This window comes from Hordeum vulgare, chromosome 3H (genome assembly GCF_904849725.1).
Source record: "Hordeum vulgare subsp. vulgare chromosome 3H, MorexV3_pseudomolecules_assembly, whole genome shotgun sequence".
NCBI classification, from domain to species: Eukaryota; Viridiplantae; Streptophyta; class Magnoliopsida; order Poales; family Poaceae; genus Hordeum; species Hordeum vulgare.
In genome coordinates this window covers 321,821,934-321,840,858 of record NC_058520.1, presented here as the reverse complement: position 1 = coordinate 321,840,858, position 18,925 = coordinate 321,821,934, and positions in this window count along the sequence as shown.

The window sequence follows — 18,925 nt, the reverse complement described above, 5'->3', positions numbered from 1 at the left end:
TTTTTGACTCTTTTCAGATCTGATTTTGGAACGAAGTCCAAACGGAATAAAATCCCCGAAATAATTTTTTCCAGAACGGAAGAAGATCGGGAGGCTTGAGGGCCTAGCAAGTGGGCCCAGAGGGGGCCCACAAGCCCTGTTGCCGCGGCCAGGGGGGAGGCCGCGGCAACCAAGCTTGTGCCCCCTGGCACTCCCCTACCCTAGGTCTTTGGCCTATAAATTCCCTAAAAATCCAGAAAAAATCAGGGCATCCATGAAAACACTTTTCCACCGCCGCAAGCTTCTGTTTCCGCGAGATCTCATCTGGAGACCCTTCCCGGTGCCCTGCCGGAGGGGACTTTGGAGTTGGAGGGCTTCTTCATCAACATCATCGCCCCTCCAATGACTCGTGAGTAGTTCACTTCAGACCTACGGGTCCGTAGTTAGTAGCTAGATGTCTTCTTCTCTCTCTTGGATCTTCAATACAAAGTTCTCCATGATCTTCATGTAGATCTATCCAACGTAATCCTCTTTGGCGGTGTGTTTGTCGAGATCCGATGAATTGTGGATTTGTGATCAGATTATCTATGATATATATTTGAGTCTTTGCTGATTTCTTATATGCATGATTTGATATCCTTGTAAGTCTCTCCGAGTCTTGGGTTTTGTTTGGCCAACTAGATCTATGATTCTTGCAATGGGAGAAGTGCTTGGTTTTGGGTTCATACCGTGTGGTGACCTTTCCTAGTGACAGAAGGGGCAGCAAGGCACACATCATGTTGTTGCCATCAAGGGTAACAAGATGGAATTTTATCGTAGATATGCGATTGTCCATCTACATCGTGTCATCTTGCTTAAGGCGTTACTCTGTTCTCATGAACTTAATACACTAGATGCATGCTGGATAGCGGTCGACGTGTGGAGTAACAGTAGTAGATGCAGAAAGTATCGGTTTACTTGTTTTGGACGTGATGCCTATAGATATAATCATTGCCATAGATAACGTCACGACTTTGCGCGGTTCTATCAATTGCTCGACAGTAAATCGTTCACCCACCGTCTACTTGCTTTCATGAGAGAAGCCACTAGTGAACACTACGGCCCCCGGGTCTATTCACAACTATCGTTTCCACTTTCACTTTTACTTTGCTTGTTTACTTTATTGCTTTCAGTTCTCACTTGGCAAACAATCTATAAGGGATTGACAACCCCTTCATAGCATTGGGTGCAAGCTCTTTGTGTTTGTGCAGGTACTTGTGATAATCCTTCACTGGATCGATACCTTGGTTCTCAAAACTGAGGGAAATACTTACCGCCGCTGTGCTACATCACCCTTTCCGCTTCGAGGGAACCCCAACGCAAGGCTCCAAGGCCACTGGGGAATCCTTTGCATATTTGCCAAGGAAGTCCCTAGAGGCGTAGCCGTAGGAGAAGGATTCCTGGTGTCGTTGCTGAGGAGTATCAAGACAAGAATAGTCTCCCGTCAGCACGCTTGTTTCTGGCGCCGTTGGAAGGTCTTTTGTTGCAGTAGCAGAAGTATTTCTGGCGCCGTTGCCGGGGAAGGAGAGATCTATCCAAGTAGGTCTCACAAACTCATCTCTTGCATTTACTTTTTCTGCCAGTTGCCTCTCGTTTTCCTCTCCCCCACTTCACATTTGCCGTTTTCATTTGCCTTTCTCCTTTGCCGTTTCCTCTTGCCTTTTGCCTTTTTGCTGTCTTCCTTTGTCGTTCTCTTTTGCCCGCTTCACTCGCTTTCTTCCTGCTCGTTCTTGTGTGGGATAGTCCATCAATGGCTAGACCCACTACTCCAAACGATACCCCTGAGAACGAAGTTCTCAATTTCAAGCAGAATGAGGAAGAAAATTTAAAGGATGCTTGGTACATGATTTGCCAAGGAAGTCCCTAAATGCGTAGCCGTAGCAGAAGGATTCCTGGTGCCGTTGCTGAGGAGTATCAAGACAAGAATAGTCTCTCGTCAGCACGCTTGTTTCTGGCGCCGTTGGAAGGTATTTTGTTGCAGTAGCACCGCATATCATGGAGTAGTAGGTGTAGGCCTTCTCGAGGAGAGTTGAGTGTTGGAATGGAACCGTGTGCGTTCCCTCTTCCTCCGAGCGATGAGCCCGTACCCGATTTGAAGTAGATCGCCGGCGGTGAGCCTCCCCTGTCCCGGCCACTGTCGGGCGTAGTAGTGTTGGAATTATGCCCTAGAGGCAATGATAAATAAGTTATTATTATAATTCCTGTATCAAGATAATCATTTATTATCCATGCTATAATTGTATTGAATGAAGACTTAGATACATGTGTGGATGCATAGACAAAACACTGTCCCTAGCAAGCCTCTAGTTGGCTAGCCAGTTGATCAAGGATAGTCAGGGTCTTCTGACTATGTACAAGGTGTTGTTGCTTGATAACTAGATCACGTCATTGGGAGAATCATGTGATGGACTAGACCCAAACTAATAGACGTAGCATGTTGATCGTGTCATTTTGTTGCTACTGTTTTCTGCGTGTCAAGTATTTATTCCTATGACCATGAGATCATATAACTCACTGACACCGGAGGAATGCTTTGTGTGTATCAAACGTTGCAACGTAACTGGGTGACTATAAAGATGCTCTACAGGTATCTCCGAAGGTGTTCTTTGAGTTAGTGTGGATCAAGACTGGGATTTGTCACTCCGTGTGACGGAGAGGTATCTCGGGGCCCACTCGGTAATACAACATCACACACAAGCCTTGCAAGCAATGTGACTTAGTGTAAGTTGCGGGATCTTGTATTACGGAACGAGTAAAGATACTTGCCGGTAAACGGGATTGAAATAGGTATGCGGATACCGACGATCGAATCTCGGGCAAGTAACATACCGAAGAACAAAGGGAATGACATACGGGATTATATGAATCCTTGGCACTGAGGTTCAAACGATAAGATTTTCGTAGAATATGTAGGATCCAATATGGGCATCCAGGTCCACTATTGGATATTGACCGAGGAGTCCCTCGGGTCATGTCTACATAGTTCTCGAACCCGCAGGGTCTGCACACTTAAGGTTCGACGTTGTTTTATGCGTATTTGAGTTATATGGTTGGTTACCGAATGTTGTTCGGAGTCCCTGATGAGATCAGGGATGTCATGAGGGTTTCCGGAATGGTCCGGAGACGAATATTGATATATAGGATGACCTCATTTGATTACCGGAAGGTTTTCGGAATTACCGGGAATGTACCGGGAATGACGAATGGGTTCGGGATGTTCACCGAGGGGGGGGGGGGGCAGCCCACCTCGGGGAAGCCCATAGGCCTTAGGGGTGCCGCACCTGCCCTTAGTGGGCTGGTGGGCAAGCCCAAGAAGGCCCCTGCGCAGGAGATAAGAAAATCAAAGAGAAAAAGGGGAAGTGGGAAGGAAAGGGAAGGATTCCACCTTCCAATCCTAGTTGGACTAGGATTGGAGGAGGAATCCTCCTCCCCCCTTCGGCCGACCCCCTTGGGGCTCCTTGAGCCTCAAGGCAAGGCCCCTCCCCCCACCTATATATACAGAGGTTTTAGGGCTGATTTGTGACAACTTTTCCACGGCAGCCCGACCACATACCTCCACAGTGTTTCCTCTAAATCGTGTTTCTGCGGAGCTCGGGCGGAGCCCTGCTGAGATTAGATGACCACCAACCTCCGAAGCGCCGTCACGCTGCCGGAGAACTCATCTACCTCTCCGTCTCTCTTGTTGTATCAAGAAGGCCAAGATCATCGTCAAGCTATACGTGTAATGAACGCGGAGGTGCCGTCTGTTCGGCACTAGATCGGAGCGGATCATGGGACAGATCGCGGGACGGTTCGTGGGACGGTTCGCGGGGCGGATCGAGGGACGTGAGGACGTTAGACTACATCAACCGCGTTTATTAACGCTTCTGTTGTGCGATCTACAAGGGTACTTAGATCTGAAATCCCCCTTGTAGATGGACATCACCATGATAGGTCTTCGTGCGCATAGGAATTTTTTTTCCCATGCGACGTTCCCCAACAGTGGCATCATGAGCTAGGTTCATGCGTAGATGTCATCTCGAGTAGAACACGAAAGTTTTTGTGGGCGGTGATGTTCGATTTGCTGCCCTCCTTAGTCTTTTCTTGATTCCGCGGTATTGTTGGATCGAAGCGGCTCGGACCGACGTTACTCGTACGCTTACGAGAGACTGGTTTTATCGCTCCGAGCAACTCCATTGCTCAAAGATGACTGGTGAGTGTCGGTTTCTCTACCTTTAGTTGAATCGGATTTGACCGAGGAGGTCCTTGGATGAGGTTAAATAGCAATTCATATATTTCCGTTGTGGTGTTTGCGTAAGTAAGATGCGATCCTACTAGATACCCATGGTCACCACGTAAAACATGCAACAACAATTAGAGGACGTCTAACTTGTTTTTGCAGGGTATGCTTGTGATGTGATATGGCCAATGATGTGATGTGATATATTGGATGTATGCGATGATCATGTTGTAATAGTTAATATCGACTTGCACGTCGATGGTACGGCAACCGGCAGGAGCCATAGGGTTGTCTTTAAACTAACGTTTGTGCTTGCAGATGCGTTTACTATATTGCTAGGATGTAGCTTTAGTAGTAATGGCATGAGTAGCACGACAACCCCGATGACGACACATTGATGGAGATCATGGTGTGGCTCCGGTGACAGAAGATCGTGCCGGTGCTTTGGTGATGGAGATCAAGAAGCACGTGATGATGGCCATATCATGTCACTTATGAATTGCATGTGATGTTAATCCTTTTATGCACCTTATTTTTCTTAGAACGATGGTAATATTATGAGGTGATCTCTCACTAAAATTTCAAGACGAAATTGTGTTCTCCCCGATTGTGCACCGTTGCTACAGTTCATCGTTTTGAGACACCACGTGATGATTGGGTGTGATAGACTCAACGTACACATACAACGGGTGCAAAACAGTTGCATACATGGCCTCGGAACACATGAGACCGAAAGGTTGATCATGAATCATATAGTTGATATGATTAGCATAGGGATGCTTACCACTGAAACTATCCTCAACTCACGTGATGATCGGACTTGAGCTAGTGGAATTGGATCATGAACCACTCAAATGACTAGAGAGATGTACTTTTTGAGTGGGAGTTTAGCAAGTAATTTGATTAAGTTAAACTCTTATTATCTTGAACATAGTCTAAGTCCACTTTGAATATATTTGTGTTGTAGATCATGGCTCACGCGATAGTCACCCTGAATTTTAATACGTTCCTAGAGAAAGCTAAGTTGAAAGATGATGGAAGCAACTTTGTAGACTGGGCTCGTAATCTTAAGTTGCTCCTGCAAGCTGGGAAGAAGGATTATGTCCTTAATGCCGCGCTAGGAGATTAACCACCCGCTACGGCTGACCAAGATGTTAAGAACGCTTGGTTAACACGTAAGGAGGACTACTCAGTAGTTCAATGTGCAGTCTTGTATGGCCTAGAGACGGGACTTCAACATCGCTTTGAGCGTCATGGAGCATATGAGATGTTCCAGGAGTTGAAGTTTATCATTCATAAGAATGCCCGGATCGAGAGGTATGAGACCTCCGATAAATTCTATGCTTGCAAGTTGGAGGAGAATTAGTCTATCAGTGAACATGTGCTCAAAATGTTTGGGTACTCAAACCGTCTAGCAGAGCTGGGGATAGAACTCCCGCAAGAGGCTATCACTGACATAATTCTTCAATCACTGCCGCCAAGCTATAAGGGCTTTGTGTTGAACTACAACATGCAAGGGATGAACAAGTCACCCGGCGAGTTGTTCGCGATGCTGAAAGTCGCAGAGTCAGAACTCCGTAAAGAGCATCAAGTGTTGATGGTCAATAAGACCACTAGTTTCAAGAGAAACGACAAAGGAAAGAAGGGTAATTCAAAGAAGAGCGGCAAGCCTGTTGCCAATCCGACGAAGAAACCCAAAGCTGGACCTAAGCCTGAAACAGAGTGCTATTATTGCAAGGGTATGGGTCACTGGAAGCGCAACTGCCCCAAGTATCTGGCTGATAAGAAGGCGGCCAAAGAAAAATCAGGTATATTTGATATACATGTTATTGATGTGTACTTAACCAGCTCTCGTAATAGTGCCTGGGTATTCAATACCGGTTCTGTTGCTCACATTTGCAACTCGAAACAGGAACTGCGGAATAAGCGAAGGCTGGCAAAGGATGAAGTGACGATGCGCGTGGGAAATGGTTCCAAGGTTGATGCAATCGCCGTCGGCACAGTTTCACTTCAGTTACCATCAGGATTAGTTATGAACTTGAGTAATTGTTACTTAGTGCCTGCGTTAAGCATCAACATTATATCTGGATCTTGTTTATTATGAGACGGTTACTCGTTTAAGTCAGAGAATAATGGTTGTTCTATTTCTATGAGTAATATCTTTGATGGTCATGCACCCAACGTGATAGGATTGTTCATATTGAATCTTGATAGTGATAATACACATATACATAACATTGAGCCCAAAAGAAATAGAGTTAACAATGATAGTGCCATGTTTTTGTGGCACTGCCGCTTAGGTCATATTGGTGTAAAGCGCATGAAGAAACTCCATACCGATGGACTTTTGGAGTCACTTGACTTTGATTCACTTGACACATGCGAACCATGCCTCATGGGCAAGATGACTAAAACTCCGTTCTCCGGAACAATGGAGCGTGCAAGTGACTTGTTGGAAATCATACATACCGATGTGTGTGGTCCGATGAGCATGGAGGCACGCGGCGGATATCGTTATTTTCTCACCTTCACTGACGATTTGAGTAGATATGGTTATGTGTACTTGATGAAGCACAAGTCTGAAACATTTGAAAAGTTCAAGCAATTTCAGAGTGAAGTTGAAAATCATCATAACAAGAAGATCAAGTTCCTACGGTCTGATCGTGGGGGTGAATATCTGAGTTTCGAGTTTGGTGCTCACTTAAGACAATGTGGAATTGTTTCACAGTTGACACCGCCTCGAACACCACAATGTAATGGTGTGTCCGAACATCGTAATCGTACTTTATTAGAGATGCTGCGATCTATGATGTCTCTTACCGATTTGCCGTTATCGTTTTGGGGTTATGCATTAGAAACAACTGCATTCACTTTAAATAGGGCACCATCAAAATCCGTTGAGACGACACCATACGAACTGTGGTATGGCAAAAGACCAAATTTGTTGTTTCTTAAAGTTTGGGGATGTGATGCTTATGTCAAAAAGCTTCAGCCTGAAAAGCTGGAACCCAAAGCGGAAAAGTGCATCTTCATAGGTTACCCTAAAGAGATAGTTGGGTATACCTTCTATCTCAAATCCGATGGCAAAGTGTTTGTTGCTAAGAACAGAGCTTTTCTCGAGAAGGAGTTTCTCTCGAGAGAATTGAGTGGGAGGAAGATATAACTTGATGAGGTTATCGAACCTCTCATCCCTCTGGATGGTGGCGCAGGGCAAGGGGAAACCCCTGTCGTTGCGATGCCGGTTGAGGAGGAAGTTAATGATGATGATCATGAAAATCCAGATCAAGTTCCTGTCGAACCTCGCAGGTCGACGAGACCACGTACTACTCCAGAGTGGTACGGTAATCCCATCTTATCAATTATGTTGTTAGACAACAATGAGCGTGTGAATTATGAAGAAGCAATGGTGGGCCCGTATTCCAACAAATGGCTGGAGGCCATGAAGTCCGAGATAGGATCCATGTATGAAAACAATGTGTGGACTTTGGAAGTACTACCTGAGGGCCGCAAGGCTATTCAGAACAAATGGTTCCTTAAGAAGAAGACAGACGCTGACGGTAATGTGACCGTTTATAAAGCTCGACTTGTGGCAAAGGGTTTTTCACAAGTTCAAGGAGTTGACTACGATGAGACGTTCTCACCCGTAGCGATGCTTAAGCTCGTCAGAATCATGTTAGCAATAGCTGCATTTTTTGATTATGATATCTGGCAGATGGATGTGAAAACGGCATTCCTTAACGGTTTCCTTAAGGAAGAGTTGTATATGATGCAACCCGAAGGTTTTGTCGATCCTAAAAATGCTAACAAAGTGTGCAAGCTCCAATGATCCATTTATGGACTGGTGCAAGCATCTCGGAGTTGGAATAAACGCTTTGATGAGGTGATCAAAGCATTTGGGTTTATACAAGTGGTTGGAGAATCTTGTATTTACAAGAAAGTGAGTGGGAGCTCTGTGGCATTTCTAATATTATATGTGGATGACATATTGCTGATTGGAAACAACGTGGAGTTTTTGGAGAGCATAAAGGATTACTTGAATAAAAGTTTCTCTATGAAGAACCTAGGAGAAGCTGCTTACATTCTAGGCATTAAGATCTATAGGGATAGATCGAAACGCCTGATAGGACTTTCACAAAGTACATACCTTGATAAAGTTTTGAAGAGGTTCAAAACGGAACAGTCCAAGAAGGGGTTCTTGCCAGTTTTACATGGTACGAGATTGAGTAAGACTCAGTGCCCAGCAACTGATAAAGATAGAGAGCATATGAGCACCGTCCCCTATGCTTCAACCATAGGTTCTATCATGTATGCAATGCTGTGCACTAGACCGGACGTTTTCCTGGCCAGAAGTATGGCAGGCAGGTTCCAGAGTAATCCAGGAGTGGATCACTGGACGGCGGTCAAGAATATCCTGAAGTATCTGAAAGGACTAAGGAGATGTTTCTCGTGTATGGAGGTGACGAAGAGCTCGCCGTAAAAGGTTACGTCGATGCAAGCTTTGACATAGATCCGGACGACTCTAAGTCGCAGACCAGATACATATTTATTCTTAATGGGGGTGCGGTAGCTGGTGCAGTTCCAAGCAAAGCGTTGTAGCTGATTCTACATGTGAAGCGGAGTACATGGCTACCTCGGAGGCGGCTAGGGAGGGTGTCTGGATGAAGCAGTTCATGACGGATCTTGGAGTGGTGCCAAGCGCACTGAATCCAATAACCCTGTTTTGTGACAACACGTGTACCATTGCCTTAGCAAAGGAACCACAGTTTCACAAGAAGACCAGACACATCAAATGACGCTTCAACCTCATCCGCGACTACGTCGAAGGGGAGGACGTAAATATATGCAAAGTGCACACGGATCTGAATGTAGCAGACCCGCTGACTAAACCTCTTCCACGGGCAAAACATGATCAACACCAGAACTGTATGGGTGTTAGATTTATTACAATGTAATTCGCATGGTGATGTGAGGGCTAGATTAATGACTCTAGTGCAAGTGGGAGACTGTTGGAATTATGCCCTAGAGGCAATGATAGATAAGTTATTATTATAATTCTTGTATCAAGATAATCGTTTATTATCCATGCTACAATTGTATTGAATGAAGACTTAGATACATGTGTGGATACATAGACAAAACACTGTCCCTAGCAAGCCTCTAGTTGGCTAGCCAGTTGATCAAGGATAGTTAGGGTCTTCTGACTATGTACAAGGTGTTGTTGCTTGATAAGTGGATCACGTCATTGGGAGTATCATGTGATGAACTAGACCCAAACTAATTGACGTAGCATGTTGATCGTGTCATTTTGTTGCCACTGTTTTCTGCGTGTCAAGTATTTATTCCTGTGACCATGAGATCATATAACTCACTGACACTGGAGGAGTGCTTTGTGTGTATCAAACGTTGCAATGTAACTCGGTGACTATAAAGATGCTCTACAGGTATCTCCGAAGGAGTTCGTTGAGTTAGTGTGGATCAAGACCGGGATTTGTCACTCCGTGTGACGGAGAGGTATCTCGGGGCCCACTTGGTAATACAACATCACACACAAGCCCTCAAGCAATGTGACTTAGTGTAAGTTGCAGGATTTTGTATTACGGAACGAGTAAAGAGACTTCCCGGTAAACGAGATTGAAATAGGTATGCGGATACTGACGATCGAATCTCGGGCAAGTAACATACCGAAGGACAAAGGGAATGACATACGGGATTATATGAATCCTTGGCACTAAGGTTCAAACGATAAGATCTTGGTAGAATATGTAGGATCCAATATGGGCATCCAGGTCCCGCTATTGGATATTGACCGAGGAGTCCCTCGGGTCATGTCTACATAGTTCTCGAACCCGCAGGGTCTGCACACTTAAGGTTCGACATTGTTTTATGCGTATTTGAGTTATATGGTTGGTTACCGAATGTTGTTCGGAGTCCCGGATGAGATCACGGACGTCACGAGGGTTTCCGGAATGGTCCGTAGACGAAGATTGATATATAGGATGACCTCATTTGATTATCGGAAGGTTTTCGGAATTACCGGGAATGTACCGGGAATGACGAATGGGTTCCGGATGTTCACCGGGGGGGGGGGGGGCAGCCCACCCCGGGGAAGCCCATAGGCCTTAGGGGTGCTGCACCATCCCTTAGTGGGCTGGTGGGAAAGCCCAAGAAGGCCCCTGCGCAGGAGATAAGAAAATCAAAGAGAAAAAAGGGGGAAGTGGGAAGGAAAGGGAAGGACTCCACCTTCCAATCCTAGTTTGACTAGGATTGGTGGAGGAATCCTCCTCCCCCCTTCGGCCGACCCCCTTGGGGCTCCTTGAGCCTCAAGGCAAGGCCCCTACCCTCCCACCTATATATACAGAGGTTTTAGGGCTGATTTGAGACAACTTTGCCACGGCAGCCCGACCACATACCTCCACGGTTTTTCCTCTAGATCGCGTTTCTGCGGAGCTCGGGCGGAGCCCTGCTGAGATTAGATCACCACCAACCTCTGGAGCGCCATCACGCTGCCGGAGAACTCATCTACCTCTCCATCTCTCTTGCTGGATCAAGAAGGCTGAGATCATCGTCGAGCTGTACGTGTGCTGAACGCGGAGGTGCCGTCCGTTCGGCACTAGATCGGAGCGGATCGTGGGACGGATCGTGGGACGGTTCGCGGGGCGGATCGAGGGACGTGAGGTCGTTCCACTACATCAATCGCGTTTATTAACGCTTTTGCTGTGCGATCTACAAGGGTACGTAGATCTGAAATCCCCCTCGTAGATGGACATCACCATGATAGGTCTTCATGCGCGTAGGAAATTTTTTGTTTCCCATGCGACGTTCCCCAACAAGTAGATCCAGAGGGGTTGGTCAAAAGAGCAGAGCCCTCCTCTCTGTTAACATCCGAACGCATAGCAGAGTGGTAGGTGGGGTTTTGGCGCAGCTGGTGGTTGTGGGTTCGAGTCCCGCAGCGCACACCCCTTTTTGTATTTTGTTTCGGGCACATTAGCATCAGTAGAAGGTTTTCTTTGTTCCCTGCTCTGTTCTGTCGAGCTGATGGCCAGTAGTGCAGTGGATTGCTTCTGTGTGTTAACCCAGCAGGTCATGGGTTCGAAACCCCTCTGACCCCTTTTATTTTTGTTGTTTCTTTTGTGATGCTTGTTGCTGTTGCTACTAGATGTTTCATATCTTTGCTTGGGCAGCAAGTTAATAGATGTTTCTTATGTTTATATTTTTTCCCCTTCCTAGAACCTAGAGTGGTGTGATATACATGTATGTTAGCTTGTGTAGTGTGTGTATGTGTGGGTAACCCCCACATAGGTGTGCAAGTGTGCACAATATATGTGGTGTGGGAGCATGTGTAGGGGTGCTCCTACCTCATATCCAGTAGGTAGCATCCTTGTTTATTTTGCTAGTATGCATGTGTAGGAGCACCTCCATGTGATGATGTGTAGATGCAAATATGTGTGGTGTGTATGTTTGTGTGCTTGTGCATATGTGCACTAGTGCATGTGCATGAGGTGTGTGTGTGTGTATGTGATTGCAAGCACACCCTTGTGGAAGTGTGTGTGTTAGTGGTAGTTGATGAGAGTGTAAGCATGTGTGTGTGTTAGATATATCATGTGTAGGTGCTAGTTTATGTATGCTTGATGTGTGTGTGGTGGTATGGTGGTGTGCTAAGGCACATGAACATGAGGTCTACCCCTCATGTGCACCTATGGAGTGATGAGAGTGTGCAAGTGCATGTGTAGGTGATGATCTAGTGAGGTACACATGTGATAAGGCACTATTTGCATCTATGTGATTCCATGTAGTTTTTCATCTTAGCTTTGTGCCCATTTGTTCTATGCAAGTACCTAGGTATTATATATGTTGTTGGGGTATAATCATCCCAGGAGTCCATTGGTGGAATCAGATTCCACTTTGGATCACTTTCTGGGAATGTCATTTTTCTGTTTTGTTCAATGTTTAGAGCTTGGTTCCATGTGATGTGATGAGCCTAAGAGGATGATTCCTTGTTGTGGCAGTAGAGGGTGAACCCCTCTACAACATGGCGGTTTTGTTTTATGCTTAGGAGTTTATATGTGCAAGTTGTGATTTGTCAAAGTAGGCATGTGGCTGAAATTTCAGCTTAGTGAAAATCTGTGATTTTCATTAAGTCTGAGAAACTGCTGATATTTTCTTCCCTTGTAGTTGTGTTTGCAAAAGTTCATGTGTTGGGATTAAGCCCTTGCAACCAACTGGAAAGTTGGAGCTTTTGTGTTTGTATAGCTCTCTGTCAATTTTCATTCCATTTCATTTCCTGTAGATATTGTTTTGGGTGCTGTCAAAATGCTTCAGAGCATAAACAACTGGTGAAAGTCTGAGAATTTCACTAAGTCCCTGAAAATTGATATTTTTGGCCAAGTTAGTAGCTGTAGATCTTCGTGTGTGTAACTCCTTTGCATTATATTTTTGCTCATGCTTGTAGAGCTTTTGAATAGCTTTTTCCACACATCTTGTTTGGCACATTTGGGTGGCTGTAGGTGCCTTGTATGTTGCTCTCAAACTGCTATGTTGCTGTTTAGGACAGAATGTATAGTTTTGTTGTTTTGATGCTTGTGAGTGCATAGTTGATGGTGTGGTGAGTTTCTTTGCACCACCCCATCTATACTTGTTTGTTTGGTGATGTGGAAACCTGGGAATACCAGAAGTATGCCATTGGAGAGTGCTTGTGGTAGATTTGATCCGTAGAACTCCGTATTTTGTTTCGTAGTTTACGGTTGATCCGTAGCTCCGTTCGTAACGTTCTTTATATTTTTTTGCATCGTTTTCGCGTGATGCATCTGTTCATGTCATCTTCATGCATGTCATGATAGCTTAGGATGAAGTTCTGTCCAGAACTTTGTCTTTTCTTCCCATGCATATGCAAGTGACTAGATTAGAGATGCATGTTCATTCTCATCTCAAGCATCATGTGTTTGTTGCATCATGTGGTGTTGTTGTTCATTGGATGCTATTTTTATGTTGGGTAGCATCGGGATCGGAGAGCGAGTACGTGGATCCGGGAGAGTACGTGCAGGACGAATAAGAACAGTTCCAAGCTGAAGACATCACAGGCAAGATGACGTGACCTTGATACCATCTCTAGTCTTGTTATGCTTAGATTCACGTTTCCTTCGTCATATGCTCGATGCCTACCACTGAAATAATTGCCTCCTGATATTGCCATGAAACCCAAACACCTTCCCCTCCTAGATAATATTGAATAGCTAAGTAGGCTTGCTCAGTTTCTAATGTTAGCGTTGCTAGTTGCAGGTGTATTTGTCTCATGTGATAACATGAGTTTGATATCATTATGTTAAATCTATTATTTAATTAATGCACCTATATACTTGGTACTCACGGGAGGCCTATCCTTTGCCGGGTGTTTTGTTTCGTTATTACCGCCATAGTTTCCGGCTACCGGTGTTTGATTCCATAACTGATCGCTCCTAACACGTTCGGGGTTGTTATGGGGATCCCCTTGATAAATCGTGTAGTGTCAAGACTTGTCCGGCAGGACCCAACATTGGTTTTAATTTGCTAATCACTTAATAAAACTTTGCACATGGAATAGCTACCCTAAGGAATTAATCAACAACCTGGGCCAGTGCTCCTCATGAGTGTTGGTCCACCCACCTAGCAGTCGGCAATACCACCTCAGAGAAACTTGAGGCATTGGTCATTGTCCACTATGCATAGACGGTGTTGTCCTGAGACTGAGATACGCGGCTCTTATCGGGGTCGTCGACACACCAGGAGATTCTGCTAGTCTTGTCTTACCTTAGCAACATATCTTGCATATAGGAATCCCGGTGAAGCTTTGATTCTCCCGAGAGTTGAGGTTTTCCTCTAAGGAATCCGACGAGATCACGAGATTCGTGATAGAGGATTACGTTGCGGCCCGTGACCATTTGTGATGGACTAGTTGGAGCACCCCTGCAGGGTTTAATCTTTCGGAAAGCCGTGCCCGCGGTTATGTGGCAACTTGGAATATTTATTAACATCCGGTTATAGACAACTTGAACTAATTCTAATAAAAACTGCCAACCGTGTGCGTAACCGTGACTGGCCCCTTCGAGGATCTCTCTTCGATCGGGAATATGGTGGGGTTATGTTTGACGTAAGTAGGTGTTCAGGATCACTTAGTGATCACCTAGTCTCGTACCGTTAGCGTAGACCACCACATCTATACTTGTTCTTTGTAAGTTACCCACCATAAAAGCTTAGGATGCTGCAACATAAACACTGAACCTTCCTCACCTAATAACTTGTCTAGTTTCGGTACCGAGGTCATAGATTGCCGAGTCCCTGTGGCTCACATATTAATTCAACAACCCAACAGGTACAGGTATGCCCAACACAGGTGATCTCGATGGCACGCATCTGGCGCGACAATACGATGAGGAGAACGACTGCCTGTACGTGAACTATCCACAAGACTGAGGCGTGGTCGTGATCGTGGGCAAGCATGCAGGGTAGCATAGCCTTTTTCTCATGTTATGTAGTCCGTAGTGGAACTACCTTATCTGAATAAATGTGTGGATGTAAACTCTGATATTAACTATGATATGGCAAACGATTCCCTATTTGTCATTCTTTTATTATGTATATGCTATGTTTATCTTGCTTGCGAAACGCTTAGATGCGCTTCTTTCCATTTTGTGGCCTCGTTCCCTAAATCGGAAAGGAGCACATTTTAGTCATTGTATGCACCCCGCGCCAGCTTTCCCGCGCGCCGCCAGATCCAGCCGCCGTGCCGCCGCCTCCTGCCGGCCCTACCTCCTCCGCCGGGAATGGGTCCCCGAGGACCGGATCCGCCGGATCCGAGGTCATTCCCGCCGCCTCTGTAACCTCGCTGCCTTGCGCCGGCGCTGCTAGGCCCCTGTGCCCTCGGGCATGGGAGGAGAAGAACGAGGAACCGCCTGCGCGAGCGCCTCCTGCGCCTGGGCCGCGACCCTAGCCGGCCCGTGTCGCCAGCCGGCCTCCTCCTCCTCCCCCGTGGGCCGCGCCTCCCTATGGCCCAGATCCCCAGCCGGCCTGCCTCTCCACCCGACCGGGCCGGCCCAAGGTGAGCCAAGACTCGATCCCTCTATATTGCGTAGATGCGTTGTTATATTGTCCTGCACCCGTGCACTATTTCGGCCCGTTGCATTTCGGCCCGTAGTATTTTAGGAATTTTTCTGCGAATTAGTATTTTCAGAAAATGCTAGAATTTTCAAATGCCTGTAGAATTCAAACTGTGCGTCGGATCGCAACGAGTAATATATGAAACTTGTGTAGTTTTGCGCGTAGATTATGATTTTACAATTTGCATGCATGTTTGAAGTGATTTGACTTGCCAAATGCCTAGTTTTGCGTGCTGTCCCAATAGGGAATTGTCCCACATTTATTTTTGCGCGTGTCCGGTTTGTTCAAAGACCATATATAAAATGTTTATGTTGTCCTGGACCCTTTTCCATGTATTTTAGAGTAGTTGTTTGTATTTTTGCATGTAGGATTCCGTCGCTAGTTTATTATACCGTGTTTAGGACATATTCTCGCATATATGTGTGGCGTTAGTTTTTATTTTGCAACCCCTCATGTTATATATGTTTTCGGGGTAGAAAAATCCATAGAATTTAATTGTGCATTTAGTTTTAGCTTTTGAGCTAGTTAGTGCACGTGATATTTTGCTATGTGCCCTCTTGTCTATTTTGTGTGATTTAATCCGTGCATGATATGAATGATTTGTCAACTAGAGAGATGCCCTTGGATGTGCAGGCTAGCCTCTGATAATTTTGGTTGCAATAGAAATCCATGTTTAGGTGTGGTTTGCTTGTTCTAAACATGCTAGAAAATAGTGCTGTTTTGGAGATGCTGAAATATTTCTAAGTCTGAAATCTATTATATTTTGTTGGTGTCTTTACATGATTTTATCTGGTGTTCTATAGCTCTTTTGAGGTTGGTGCAATGGAGTTAGTTGTAGTCCTTATGATTCTATATCATGCTGTGAATTTTCATGCCATTTTGAGTCCTGTAGAATATAGTTTTGTTGCTGTCAGTATACCTTTAGATTGAAAACTGCACTGTCAAAACTGATATTTTCACTAAGTCTGAAACTGTGTGTGAGCAACCATTTTGTGAGTTCTTTTCCTAGTGATCCATGATTCCATGCTAGATGTTGTTAGTAGTATATTGTTGTGCATCTTGCCCTCTATTGCCTCATGCCTTGTTTGTGCATTTTGGATTTGTCTAGCTAGTTGTTCGAGGGTGTATAAAATGCTATGTGGCTGATTTTGGCAGATTGTAGTGATTTCTTGTTTAGCTCGTAGTTGTTGAACGTTGCTCCGTTTTGATCGTGTCCTATATGAAACTTACTTAGAATCTCGTGTAGTTTCATAATATCTTGCTAGTTGTGTGTTTTTAAATGCTTGTGACTGTCGTTGCACATATTTTGCATTCATGTCATCATATCTTGCGGTGTTCGTATCTTTTGAACCGTAGCTCCGTTGGAGATGTTCTCTATGTGTAAATTGATTGGAACGACACGTAGAATCACGTGAACCTATTTATTTTTCTGTTTAACAAACTTTTAAACAACTTAGTTCAGGTCTGGACATAATTGTAAATTAACATGGGAGGTCGTTTCAGAGGTGCTATACGTCATTTCCGACCTCATTTAAAATGCCTAGATAGGTAGATTAATTACGCTTCACCTCTTGCCTTGTTTAACCACATTTAATATTGCCATGTACCTAATCGGAATAGAACTAAATGAGTCGTATGTGGAGTTTCGTCAATATGCAACTCGTTGCATATTGAACTTCACTTAATGTGTAGTGGTTGATTGTTGTGAATTGACATGCCATGTCTTGCATATAATCACTGATCATGCATCATATGTGGATTGCATCTTGTCGTGCATATGCCGTGGTGAATATCTGTGCTGATGCTTGCTTCCGGTTTGCTTCGTCTCGTTAGAGTTCCACAAGCATGTCGAAATGTGAGGACCCGTTCGACTACATCGGTTCGTCTGCTTCACGGAGTCGTTATTCTTCCAAGCGGGATCTCAGGCAAGATGACCACTTCCCCAGATACCATTACTATCATTGTCATGCTAGTATTATCGTTTCTATCGCTATGTCTCATTACCTACCACCTGTTATATATCAGCCTCCCAACATTGCCATGAAAACCTTCAACCTGTTCACAACCTAGCAAACCACTAATTGGCTATGTTACTACTTGCTAAACCATGTGTTAGCGTTGCTAGTTGGAAGTGTAGTTGATTCCATGTGATAACATGGGTTCCTTGTTATATCACCCTATTAAATGTTATTTAATTTAATGCACCTATATACTTGGTAAAAGGTGGAAGGCTCGGCCTTTCTAGCCTGGTGTTTTGTTCCACCTTTGCCCCCTTAGTTTCGGCTACCGGTGTTATGTTCCATCGTTGAGCGCTCCTAACACGATCGGGGTTGTTATGGGGACCCCCTTGATAATTTGTCTTAGTTTAAAACTGGTCTGACAAGGCCCAACTTTGGTTCTACATTTGCCTAATAACCTAATAATAATGCATAGGGACCCGCCGGCACCCGCAGAGTAATTTAATCAACCCCCGGGCCAGTGCTCCTCATGAGTGTTGGTCCCACTTGAGCGATGTATGGCGCCCCCTGGTCACCCAGGGTTTAGCGAACCCGACGTCTAACTCATCCATCGTGTCTTGAGAACGAGATACACGGCTCCTATCGGGATCGTCGACACGTCGGGCGGCCTTGCTGGATTAGTTTTACCTTTTATGAAATATCTTGTGCATTGAGATTCCAGTGATGCTTTGGGTAATCTCAGAGTTGAGGTTTTCCACTAAGGATTCCGACGAGATCGCGAGCTTCGTGATCAAGGATTTCTATGCGGCTTGTGGTAATTTGGGATGGACTAGTTGGAGCACCCCTGCAGGGTTAAATCTTTCGGAAAGCCGTGCCCGCGGTTATGTGGCAACGTGGAAACTTTGTTTAACACTGGTTCTAGATAACTTGAAGTTAACTTAATTAAAATATGCCAACTTTGTGCGTAACCGTGACTGTCTCTTTTGTGAGTTCCTCCTCCGATTGAGGACACGGTGGGGTTATGTTTGACGTAAGTAGGTGTTCAGGATCATCCATTTGATCACCAGTAGATCACGTCCGCTATTCGTAGGTCATCCCCCTATTTATTCTTGTACTCGTAAGTTAGCCATCTCAACAAATGCTTAGTCGCTCGCTGCAGCCTCATCACCTAACCATACATCACCTATTAAGATTTGATAGTCTTGATACCTTTGGAAATGAGATTGCTGAGTCCCCTGTGGCTCACAGATTGCTACAACACCAGTTGCAGGTACATGTAAAGGTTACTTGACGCGAGCGCGTTGATTGTTCATTTGGAGTTTCTTCTTCTTCATCGATCTAGGATGGGTTCCACGCCGACAACCTGGGATAGCAAGGATGGACGTCGTTCTCTTTTCTCGTTTGTTTTCGTCCATAGATGGACCCTGCTCTTCTTCGTGATATTTATGTATTGTACTGATGTGACTCTGATGTAGCATGTGACGAGTGTAAGCCAATTCCATATACTCTTCTCTTCAGTACATGTACTTGTAACGCTATCCATTCTTGCGAAACGACGAGATGCGCTTCTATCCCTGACGAGGCCCTCGTGCCAAATTAA